The sequence below is a fragment of the Protomyctophum parallelum genome (assembly GCF_964188405.1).
Source record: "Protomyctophum parallelum genome assembly, chromosome: 7".
Taxonomy (NCBI): domain Eukaryota; kingdom Metazoa; phylum Chordata; class Actinopteri; order Myctophiformes; family Myctophidae; genus Protomyctophum; species Protomyctophum parallelum.
In genome coordinates, this window is record NC_139705.1 from 2,676,042 (window position 1) to 2,688,125 (window position 12,084).

Below are 12,084 nucleotides of genomic sequence, written 5' to 3' on the forward strand. Positions count from 1 at the left end.
CCGGAGCCTGCTCCTCCCCTCCCCTCTTCTCCCGCTGTAGGCGGCTCAGCGCCACGTGGCGCCTCCTCTCCGTGCGGGTCCAGTACTTCCCCTCCCACCCCCTCGCCCCCCCGCCGCCGTCCTCCTCCCCCTCCTCCCTGCCACCCAGCTCCTCCCCCTCGTCCGTGGTGACCTCGCTGCGTTCCCGGGCCAGCCGCGACGCCCGCGCCCTGAGCAGCTGGTTCCGCGCCAGCTTCTGGTTGTTGGACATCACCAGCTTGGAGCGGGGGGAGGTGGGCGAGCGAGGAGGGGTCACGCCGCCGCCCGCCGTGCCATGACACTGCAGCGTGGCGTAGAGGAGGCCGGGCGACGACACCTTAGGGTTGCCGCCGGGTCGATTCCCCAAAGACTGGAGGTTGTGCCAGTCCAAGGTGCCGCTGCTGGACCCCGCAGCCGCCGGGCTCCTGTTGGAGAGAGACTCGTCCTCTCCTCCCGTACATTTCTCTCCCTGGCGTCTGGTTCCCTGGTTGCTTTGTGGCACGTTGGGATAACCGGGACTGTTTCTCTCCATGCCGATGGCATGACCGGGGCGGTCTAAACTGGGGTGACTGGTTTTGGGGAGGCAGTTGCTGGGGTAACTGGACCTGGTCCTGGGTCGCATGGCGTCGCCGACGGCCACGTCGTCGGCGTGACTCTGTCTCAGCTCTGTGGTGTGCGCCGGGTGACTGGCCCTGCGTCGGCGTCGGCCGTCGCTCAGGTTCGTCACGGTTTGGCTCCGCCACGGGGCCTCAAGAGCTCCGCCTCCTTTCTGCTGCTGCTGCTGCAACCACAGTGCCCTCCGCTGGCACGGCTCGGTGTGGCACCCTGCACGCACACAGATGGGAGATGTAAACGCGACAGTGAGAATAGACCCAGTTATTTGTTTACACACATTGAGACTGAACCGTTTGATAGGTATTTTTGGTGTTTGGTGAATGAAGGGGTCATTGGCCATGTGTAGATACTGTAGATATAGTAACTCTCTCTCTCTCCCCTAGCCTGCGGGAGATAAATAATTGTTTTGATTTGACTGCTTCCCTCTGTGAAACAACATGTTTTTCGACCTTCGCCGCGGCAGACACTTCGTCTTGCTCGCTGCTTTAATTACGTCGGTATAATGTTATTTTAGTCTCCAACACTGTCCTCCCAACTTAAGGTGCCGCTGTAAGTCACTGTTTGATAACCTCTGAACTTTTATGGTTCACTTCCCATTCGTCATACTTCCTGGGAATTCCCAGGAAGTGTGAGTGGCCACGTCAGCTAAGGAGACCTCCCCGGCCATAGGGGTCGCCAATATTACAATTTTATTAGCCTATGAACCCAAAATGAATTGCTTCCTATGTCATTCTTGTTTTGTTTTGCCAGTCCTATATAATGTAATCCCGGACATTGTCCGGGGGAGACTTTTTCACGATGCTGTTCTGTAAAGTCCGTTCTGCTCCCCAGCTAATATACATTGATCCTTGGAAAAGTCTGCGTTGAGTGTGTGTTGCCTCCGTTCATTGTGTCATGTCTTGGTATTTTTCCTGCTGTAAGTAATTCTACTCTTTTCCTTCTTAAGTATGGTATTGCAGCTCTTACCCTAAAGTATTTTTCTGTAAAAGGTTCATTTATATAGTATTATAGTTTATCAGTTGAACCTTATAACATTGAATATAAAGTTTAAATATGCTCCTGGTCTAAAAAGGTTTACAACCCTTTAATCCATTACAATCTATATATAGTTTAATTTGGACTTGAGTACTTTTACTTGAGTACATTAAATATGCCTCTCCTGCTACGGGAGTATCAACGATTTATTAGCCTGGAATTCAAAGGTTATCTGGGCGAATATGCACAGCCACTTTTAACCCCGTAGCTACCAAATGTTAGCATAGGAGGCTGCATGTCTCAACAATTAAACCTATGGCTATTAGACTTTAGCGATGTCAATTTTGAGGGTCTAAAGACCCTCAAAATAAATTTTATCCAACAATTGGTCCTTCGATGCGGTGCTTTTTAACAGGGTTTTAATGCTCTGACAAAGTTTAAACGAACTAGCGTAGTCCAAATAGCCTAGGTTTTCCGATCTTTTTCTTATCTCTCTTTCCCTCTGACACCACTTGGAGCAATGAACGAGAGACGCAGACACCATTTTTTCTCAGCCATAACTTTTCATTGGAACAATACCATATATTTTCTGGAATGGACGAAGACCTGTTTAAGGACAGGACAGCATCCATTTTTTTATTTTCTTTTATTTGATTCACCGCAACCTGGAAGAGTTTCGGCTGGCTGCGTTCAGCGAACTTCCATGAATCCTGCTTGCCTCTCCTACACATTCAGTTAAGTAAATCAATGCTGGATGTCTTTCTCTGTCTTAAATTGATTATACTGTCATTATAACTATGTTCTTCTTTGTTATCCAATTGTGTAATTTGCTTTATGCCAACTGTATATTTCTTTTTGTGTGGTAGAAAGGATATCTATGCCTTTTTCGACGTGCGTGGGTCATTATCGCGAGTGATTTACCGCTGCGTGGGAGGGGGTCCTATAGATATTAACGTTTTTGGTGTCTCTAACTTCGACGGGAGGGACGAGGGTACCAGGAGGGGTTCTTTTTATACCAAAAAGGGTTTTTCTTTTCACATGCTTAATGTCTACGTGCGTGGGGAGGGGAGGCTCTCTCTCTCTCTCTCTCTCCCTGTTTGTGATTCGTCAATGTCAGTGTGTGTGTGTGTGTGTGTGTGTGTGTGTGTGTGATCTGCCTCTCCTTCTCTCGCTCGGTGTGTGTATGGGCCTGTTTTGGGTCTCTCTCTGTGTGTCTCTGTCTGTCTGAGAATGTTGGCGCTTACGAGGTTTCCATTGTGAACGCCTGCTCTGTGTTTCTGTTTACTCATGTTAATGAATGTTTATAAATTTCAAGATCTCGTTTCTGCCTTGAGTCGACACGAGGAGAGAGATGTAGATTTTGAATTATGATCATTCTTAGTGAGGATAGTCAAATTAGTTCATATTTTTTTTATTATCTGGCATTCCCTCCTTTTTGCCATACAGTACATAGTATCACAATAATCTGAATTTCGGGTGTCCCTTCACCATTTCTCAGTCTCGTAAACATAACATGTGTCGTTTAGGATTCAACGGTCGGCAAAACCTGTAACTGTCTGTATATCATGTGCGATGTTGCCCTGTAGTGGCCCACATGTCTGTAACTGTCTGTATATCATGTGCGATGTTGCCCTGTAGTGGCCCACATGTCTGTAACTGTCTGTAACTGTATATCATGTGCGATGTTGCCCCGTAGTGGCCCACATGTCTGTAACTGTATATCATGTGCGATGTTGCCCCGTAGTGGCCCACATGTCTGTAACTGTCTGTATACCATGTGTTGCCCCTTCATTAGTGGCCCACATGTTTGTCGAAGTTGAAAATCTGAAATACGCATACTTTTCCTCTCTATCTAGCTCTGTCTGATACTATGTTATTATTATTATTTTTGTTAAGAACCAGTTTATTCATGATTAATGTGGTTTTTCATGTCATTCACCAGTTTGTTCTTTGTTTTTTTTTTCTGTTTATCTATACAGAAAAGGACTGCTGCAGGTGGGAGTCGCGGTCGGGTGGACAGGCCGAGAATTTCAAAGCCCACAAATGCGATGGAGTAGAGTTCTCTCTGCGTCAAGTCTCTGAAAAGTGTTTGTTGATTGTGGACTTCGAAATTCCATTCTTGTATACAAGGTTTGACCCCAGACCGGACCCCCCAGCGCAGATCCGTCTAAATTCACTATGGTTAGGCCCAACCCCAGAACAGTCTGCCCTAATCAGTTGCCCATAGATTTCCCATATGGAACAAATTTATTCCACTCACGTTTCACCAGACATTTTTTGTTTTCGTTTCACCAGACATTTTTTTGTTTTCATGTTGTATGTGGTTTATTAAATGTTTTTCTTTTCTGTTTGCTAATTTCTGCTTCCCAAGACATGTTCCCCTAATATTCCCTTCTCCCCACAATTAAATAAATATTAGGTAATTTTGATTTGATTTGATTTAATATTTACTGTTATAACCATTCCCTTTCATCATAAGATCTGAGAGCCCATTACATAGATTATTTGAACTGATTTATCCCATCTTTGGGACCATCTAAATTTCATTCCATTATGATTCATTATCCCACCTCATCATATTTTGATTATTTTAATTTCATATTGGATTAATATTTCCCCTAAATTGGAATATCCCCCCTGTAAACAGTTAACTTTATTTTCCCCCATAACATAACCTATTATCCCAGAACCACCCCTTTCACCTTAAATTAAGTTTAATATAGGAACACCTACCTCTCCATTTTATTTTTTTGGTTTTTATCATCATGAGTTTGATTGGACTAGGCATTAATCTCCCCAGAATCACTTGATTCTATATTTTGACCTTTATATGGTACTAAGGGACTCCCAAAGACATTGTTGCGACCTCGCGCTGGAGCGCATGAATAATATCACCATCGGAATACCCCGTTTCCCCTCTCCAAGCTCTTGAACCATGTGACGCCATATCAGTATCGCCCACATGGCTGTTTGCAGAGAATGTATCTGTGAACCTGACATTAGGGGGGGGGGAAGGGGCGAAGAATCAGAAGAACTAGGGCATGCAGTCCGCTCCGACTACGAGCTGGCTGACTGTCAAAAAGAACTCTCGCAGATTCAGTTCTGACAACGAACTGATGGCGAACCAGAAGAACTGCTCTAAAAATGAACACTCATGTGGTCAAAAATGACACATCTCGCCGGCCAGGCCTTGGCTGCAACGGTTTGCTGGGTTGGTTGCCAACTCCGAAGATATCTTCATCATCAAAAGAGAAAAGCCATTCTTTCTCTTTCCCACAGTACCATCTAAATAAGGATTTTATGCCTAGTAAAGTTGAAATCATTGTGTTTTTTATTATTTTTCATTGTTCCTGTTGCCATCCTGTTCCATTTTGATCCATAGTATAAAGTAAGTTTTTCCCCTGAGGATTTGATATTGTCACATGTCATATGACCCTTCACTCACCAATGCGATGGAGTTTGATAGGTATTTTTGGTGTTTGGTGAATGAAGGGGTCATTGGCCATGTGTAGATACTGTAGATATAGTAACTCTCTCTCTCTCCCCTAGCCTGCGGGAGATAAAGAATTGTTTTGATTTGACTGCTTCCCTCTGTGAAACAACATGTTTTTCGACCTTCGCCGCGGCAGACACTTCGTCTTGCTCGCTGCTTTAATTACGTCGGTATAATGTTATTTTAGTCTCCAACACTGTCCTCCCAACTTAAGGTGCCGCTGTAAGTCACTGTTTGATAACCTCTGAACTTTTATGGTTCACTTCCCATTCGTCATACTTCCTGGGAATTCCCAGGAAGTGTGAGTGGCCACGTCAGCTAAGGAGACCTCCCCGGCCATAGGGGTCGCCAATATTACAATTTTATTAGCCTATGAACCCAAAATGAATTGCTTCCTATGTCATTCTTGTTTTGTTTTGCCAGTCCTATATAATGTAATCCCGGACATTGTCCGGGGGAGACTTTTTCACGATGCTGTTCTGTAAAGTCCGTTCTGCTCCCCAGCTAATATACATTGATCCTTGGAAAAGTCTGCGTTGAGTGTGTGTTGCCTCCGTTCATTGTGTCATGTCTTGGTATTTTTCCTGCTGTAAGTAATTCTACTCTTTTCCTTCTTAAGTATGGTATTGCAGCTCTTACCCTAAAGTATTTTTCTGTAAAAGGTTCATTTATATAGTATTATAGTTTATCAGTTGAACCTTATAACATTGAATATAAAGTTTAAATATGCTCCTGGTCTAAAAAGGTTTACAACCCTTTAATCCATTACAATCTATATATAGTTTAATTTGGACTTGAGTACTTTTACTTGAGTACATTAAATATGCCTCTCCTGCTACGGGAGTATCAACGATTTATTAGCCTGGAATTCAAAGGTTATCTGGGCGAATATGCACAGCCACTTTTAACCCCGTAGCTACCAAATGTTAGCATAGGAGGCTGCATGTCTCAACAATTAAACCTATGGCTATTAGACTTTAGCGATGTCAATTTTGAGGGTCTAAAGACCCTCAAAATAAATTTTATCCAACAGTACACACCAGGTGCCGCTGGCTAAGCCTGTCACAATTATTACATACTTTAATAATTGATAATCGCAATTATTTTTACATAATCGTCAATCGTTTCCAGGCTGAGAAGTTGAGAAATCTCAACATGGAAATATTGAAGCATTTTTCAAAAATAATAATAAAAATGTACAAGCTTACAACAAGTCACTTTATGACATGGTGTAAGCTTGTATAGCTTTTTTGTACATTCTTTGGAAAGAAATTACACAATTATCACAATTATTTGTGTGATGATTGTATTAATCGCCAACGTCAGTCATTTTGGCGGCACAACACCATCACGCTACAGGTACAGAGGATAAATTAGGTGTCGTAATCACAAGACTGGAGGCGGGTTTTTGCGGACAACTGGTTTGAGAATCGCTGGTTATATGGCCTATACACACAACAGAAGTAAAGCCTTCTTCCTCCACACTGGGGAGGAAAACTGCAGCTGAGAGACTGATGGGATGCTTTTTTAGATGCGAGTGCCGCGACCACTTTTTCATTGCATCTCGTGGGGGGGCCCGGTTGTTTTGAAGCCAGCCTGCATATGCTGGTTGCTATAGCAGTGTGACGTTGTCTGATAAGGAAACAAGACCGTGACACATTATCCAGTTGAGTTGGGTAAAAAAAAAATGGTTTGTATCATTGCTGTCGGGCGGAAAACCTCTTATCTTATTACTTTTTGTGTAAAGTGGTGCGACCACTTCATTAAGGAGCTTTGTGTGTCTCTGACTGCCTGGCTGGGTCTGTCCCTGGCTGCTGGCTGTGTCCGAGCACGAAAATAGCAGTTTGTTGGTTTACAAAACCAAGTGTCACTGTTGTGCAGCCCAACACAGTACAGTACAGTACAGTACAGTACAGTACAGTACAGTACAGTACAGTACAGTACAGTACAGTACAGGACCCCCTCAACTCAACTCAACTTTATTCATATAGCACATTTATCATGACCAGGTCAACCAAAGTGCTGTACAGGTTAAAAGAAAACAAGAGAGCAAACAGTGCAATATATAAACAAACATCAAGACATTCAAACTTAAGCAGGCATTTGAGGTCGGAAAAGAATCAATACGATGTATCGAACCGGGAGCCAGTGAAGCAAGGCTATAGGACTGGAGTGATGCAGCGGCGTTTTGCATCAGCTGTAAGCACCTGAGCAACGATTGGTCGATGCCGATATAGAGTGAGCTGCAATAGTCCAATCCAGATGAGATGAATAGCGTGGATGACCGTGGATGACCCTCTCCAGGTCATTATGAGAGAGATATGGTTTCACTTTAGCTAGCAGTCTTAAGATGAAAAAAGCCGGTTTTGACGACCGAGCCGACCTGTTTATCCAATTTAAAGGCTGAATCGCAGATGACACTGTCCTACTGTACAAGCAACATCTGGATGAAGTGAAGGCCAAGGCAACAGCAAGGGTCTCGCTCATCCGCCGCCTGGCGGGCTCAACGTGGGGAGCTTCCCCCCCAGACCCTACGCGTATCAACACAAGCCCTGGTTCTACCCGTAGCAGAATACTATGGCCCCTGCCTGGAGTAGAAGCCCACATGTGAACAAGGTAGATCTGTCATTAACAGCGCCCTCCGGATAGTAACTGGTTGTCTGAAACCCACACCCACGCCAGTCCTGGCTGGAATTGCTCCAGCCAGTCTCCGACGGGATGCGGCTACGCTAGCCCTGGCAAGAAAAGCCCAGAAGTACGACGGGCACGTCCTGCACAAAGCCACAACAACACCGGCACAACCAGGCAGGCTCAAGTCTCGCCATCCTTACAACAAGGCAGCTACAAGAGATGCTACAGTCATAGCATCCTGGAAACAGTCGTGGGAGACGGCCGGGCCCTCCCGGATCCAACAATACATCCGGGACCCAGCAGGTGGCGTAAAAGGAGAGGACATGCCACGCCATCTATGGACCTCGTTGAACCGTCTGTGCTGTGGCGTGGGACGCTTCAAGTCATCCATGAAGAAGTGGGGCCTGTCGGGACAGCGCGACATGCAAGTGTGGCGAGCCTGAACAGACTGCCGAGCACATCATCACAGGCTGCTCCCTATACAGCTCACCCTCAGAAGCTGTCCTTTTTTACTTAGGACCGGAGACGAGGGCATCTGATGATACACGAAAGAAGAGAAGCAGATGACACCAAGGTTTTTGACTGAGGAGTGGATATAAGAATTGAGGGGACCTAGGATGTTGGGGGGAGGGGTGGGAGAGTCGAGGCCGAAAATGATGATTTCTGTCTTGCTGTCGTTGAAAATTTGAGGCCATCCAGAATTTGATATGTTAGGCAGTCCTGCAGTAACTGTAATGGATTATAATCAATGTTATTTTTGTTTGGCTTGAGTGAAAGAGGTAAATAAACTTGAATATCATCAGCAAATGGTTATGATATCTCCTAGGGGCAATATGTAGGCTACAGTAAAAACAGGACCCCCACACGGTAACTCTGTCATTTCGGACGCGGGCGGCTCGCCCGAACCGGGCCAGTACCCTGGGCGCGTTTCTGCGGGTCTGGAAGTTCCGGAGACCCCCACACGGAGTTGCACCACTTACTTCACACTTTTTTTTCGTAAATTAATGCCAATTAATTCTTACTACAGCGTCCCAAAAAAAGTAGCAGATCCTCAAAATGTGGCACGAAGCGACGTGTTTAGAGCCTGTAGCATTGTAGCTGCTACTTTGGAATTTGAATTCTAAAAAGTAATGGTAAAAGTTGAGGTCCCCCCCCCTCCGACCACAAGCAAATCAAAGATTGTACCTGTGATCTGTGAGGGAGGGGGACGTTGGTGGGTGGGGCTTCTCTCGGCTCTGTGGAACTGAACGGTCGCCATCGTGCTGCTGCCCACAATGCACCTGGAGGACTGGGGGCGCTCTGGGGGCGGGGTCATGGGTATGAGGGTCATCTCGGGGATGGACTCCAAGTCCCAGCGTGCTCTTTGCTCCCGGGGGGAGTGGCCACCGGCCGGTCGTGTCAGGGTTAGGGGCGGCGCGTGGGCGTGGGCGTGTCTCGAGTGAATCTTCTGGAACAGGCGGAGTTCCCCGGTGCTGACGCTGTGGAAACCAGAGTCACTGGGCTCCGACGACACCAGCGACTCAGAGGACGGGGAGGAGCCCGGGGAGGACGCGGTGTGGCCCGGGAGCGAGGACACGGCATCCGTCTCGGCCTCAGAGAGCGCCACCCGGTGGCGAGAGCCGCCGGTCCCACAGCCCAGGTCGGTGCTCATGTTGCTGTAAGGGATGTGATAGGCCAGAGGGGGGCGCTCTGACATCCAGGGAGATGGATACTCAGACTGCAGGAACAAAAGGAAGTCAAGTCACGTTTATTTATATGCCACATTTCATACGACAAGTGCACACTCAATGTGCTAAAAAAAACACACACACAATTACACTCATTCATAAGAATTGAAGAAGTTGTGAAAATAGCAGATCCACAAGCTCACAACGCAGAGCGAAGTGACGTTAAACTGTGACCTTTCTAAGACGTTTCCAATGTCCTCATGTAATATGGGAAAACAACATCTTGGCTGTAATAACTTGCTGTAGACTAATTGAAATTAAATCTTCTTTTAAGGGTAGGCAGGGGTTATAACACTTTTGCCTCCGAGCTTGTAGATTGGCTGATTTCAGCACATGATAGGCTACTGGCGACACGTGCAACTAAGAATAAATCCACCGTTAGCATGGGTTTAATGCAGGGGACAGCAGTCAGATCAACTCAAATCAAATCAAATGCAGGGCGACATGCTTAGAAGTCTTTTATAGTAGGAGAGAACGGTTGACAAAGTAAGGAGCTAACCGCTCCTCCCCTCCCTTAGGGAAACTGGATTCACATTACGGTATGCTTTGCCTGAAATCCAGGGATTAGGCCAGTGTTTCTCAAATGGGGGTGCGTGTACCCCTAGGGGTACGCTGGGGAAAATAGAAACATTTATTTTACGGTTATGTTTAATGATAAAACACTGACAAATGTAAACGTGCTGCTCTGTAAGGCTTTAAACAAAATGAAGTAAGAATTTTGACTAGCACAACTGTTGCTCAATAAAAAACAATAGGCTATACTTACTTTTATTTTCAACATACGGTAATCCTATTGACCTACTGACCTAACTGGTCAGTATTTTCTAATCAAAATGTTTTTTCGATTAAAGGGGGTACTTGGATTCAGCAATCAGGAAAAGGGGGTACAGAAGGCCAAAAGGTTTGAGAACCACTGGATTAGACGATAATCGTTTGTCGCAATAAAATCGCTTACAATAATTGTATCTTGGAGATTTTAATTTATCGTGAAACTGGGAACTGGGAACGAGCTGCATATCCGGTCTGGACCTAACCCGAGTTGGCTCTGTTAAAACAGCAGTTTACGTACCTGTGTGGGAAAGTTGTTAGGCTCCGCCCCATCTGTGTTACAGCAGCCAATCAGACAGCTCTCTGAGTTAGGCTGGTAGGGGAGCACCTCCGAACCCTGCAGAACATTAGCAGACAATATGTAAACTGTAGAAGACAACATATAGATATTTATAATACATCAAACTGGGGTCCTTCACTGGTTATCTTTTACATATTGAACATAATAAAGCAGTGGTTCTCAAACCTTTGGGGGTGCAGTACTTAGTTTAGACAGTTTTTGGTTTAGACTAGTCATTGGTTAGACCAGTCATAAGTCCTACAACTACAACCTATCTCAAACCCTCACCCTAAACCTAACCTCCCACGGGGCAGCACACCTAAACATAACCTTAACCCATGTCTAACTAATGACTAGTCTAGGGTGTTTCAATATATCGGTATTCATAATGTCTGAAATGTTTTTTTTAACATAGCTGAAATAAATTTCTAACTGTGTTTGCTGGACAAAGTACATTTGGGTATCACTATCAGGATACCGATCAGAGTAGAACCAGTGGACCAGATGGATAGTTAAAAGTTCTTATTTATTGGTGGCATTAATGCCATGGGAGTGAAACAAGGTTGATGATGAATAATGTGATGGTGATGAGGCATGATGATTTTAACTGAACAAGATAATGAAACAGTGACAATCAGTAGTGCAAAACTGGACACAATCAAACTTAGGCATAAACAACTGAAACAAATCAAATACTCAAAGGGGCATTCCGGTAAACGGAAAAAGGAGCAAACTTACAAATAATGCATCACTAGGCACGTAGTGTAGCCCCCCCCCCCCCCCCCCCCCCCCCCGCTATTCATGTCAGTGGAAGTTGCTCAGTGGCGTTTTGAAGCACCCGGAGGGACCGTCTATTTCCGCATTCAGCGCTCAATGTTAAAGCCCAGCTGCACGGGCGCGTTTCCTCGTCATGAATCCACAGGTCCGCCTGCAGTCCTTCCTCTTACCACTAGGGCCCAGCGCTTCAACGTTGGAGTGCCTAGCTGGCCCCTTGGGCTAGCCTCCTACCTATAGCCACAGCACAGGTGTGCCAAATTAGTAGCCACATGAAAGAGTTTTGGCTATAGTGAAAGGAGTCTGCATTATATACACACACAGGTGAATCTCAAAGGAATTGAATATAATTAAAAATGTAAAACTTTCATATATTCTAGATTAATTGTGCATAAAGTGATTTAGTTTTGTTTATCTTGATGATGATGATGCAGGCATAGGCCTACAGCTCATAACAATGCTATCTCAAAATATTAGAATATTTTCTGAGACTACTGAAAAAAACATTTATAACATTTATAATACAGAAATGTCGACCATCTGAAATGTATGCACTCAATACGTGGTCTGGGCTACTTAAACAAATTATTGTATCAATGGGGCGTGGCATGGAGGTGATAAACCTCCTGTGGCACTGTTGAGGTGTTATAGAAGCCACTTTGATAGCAGCTTTAATCTCATTTGTATTGTTTAATCTAGTCTAGTGTCTCACATCTTCCTCTTGACAATAAAACATAGATTCT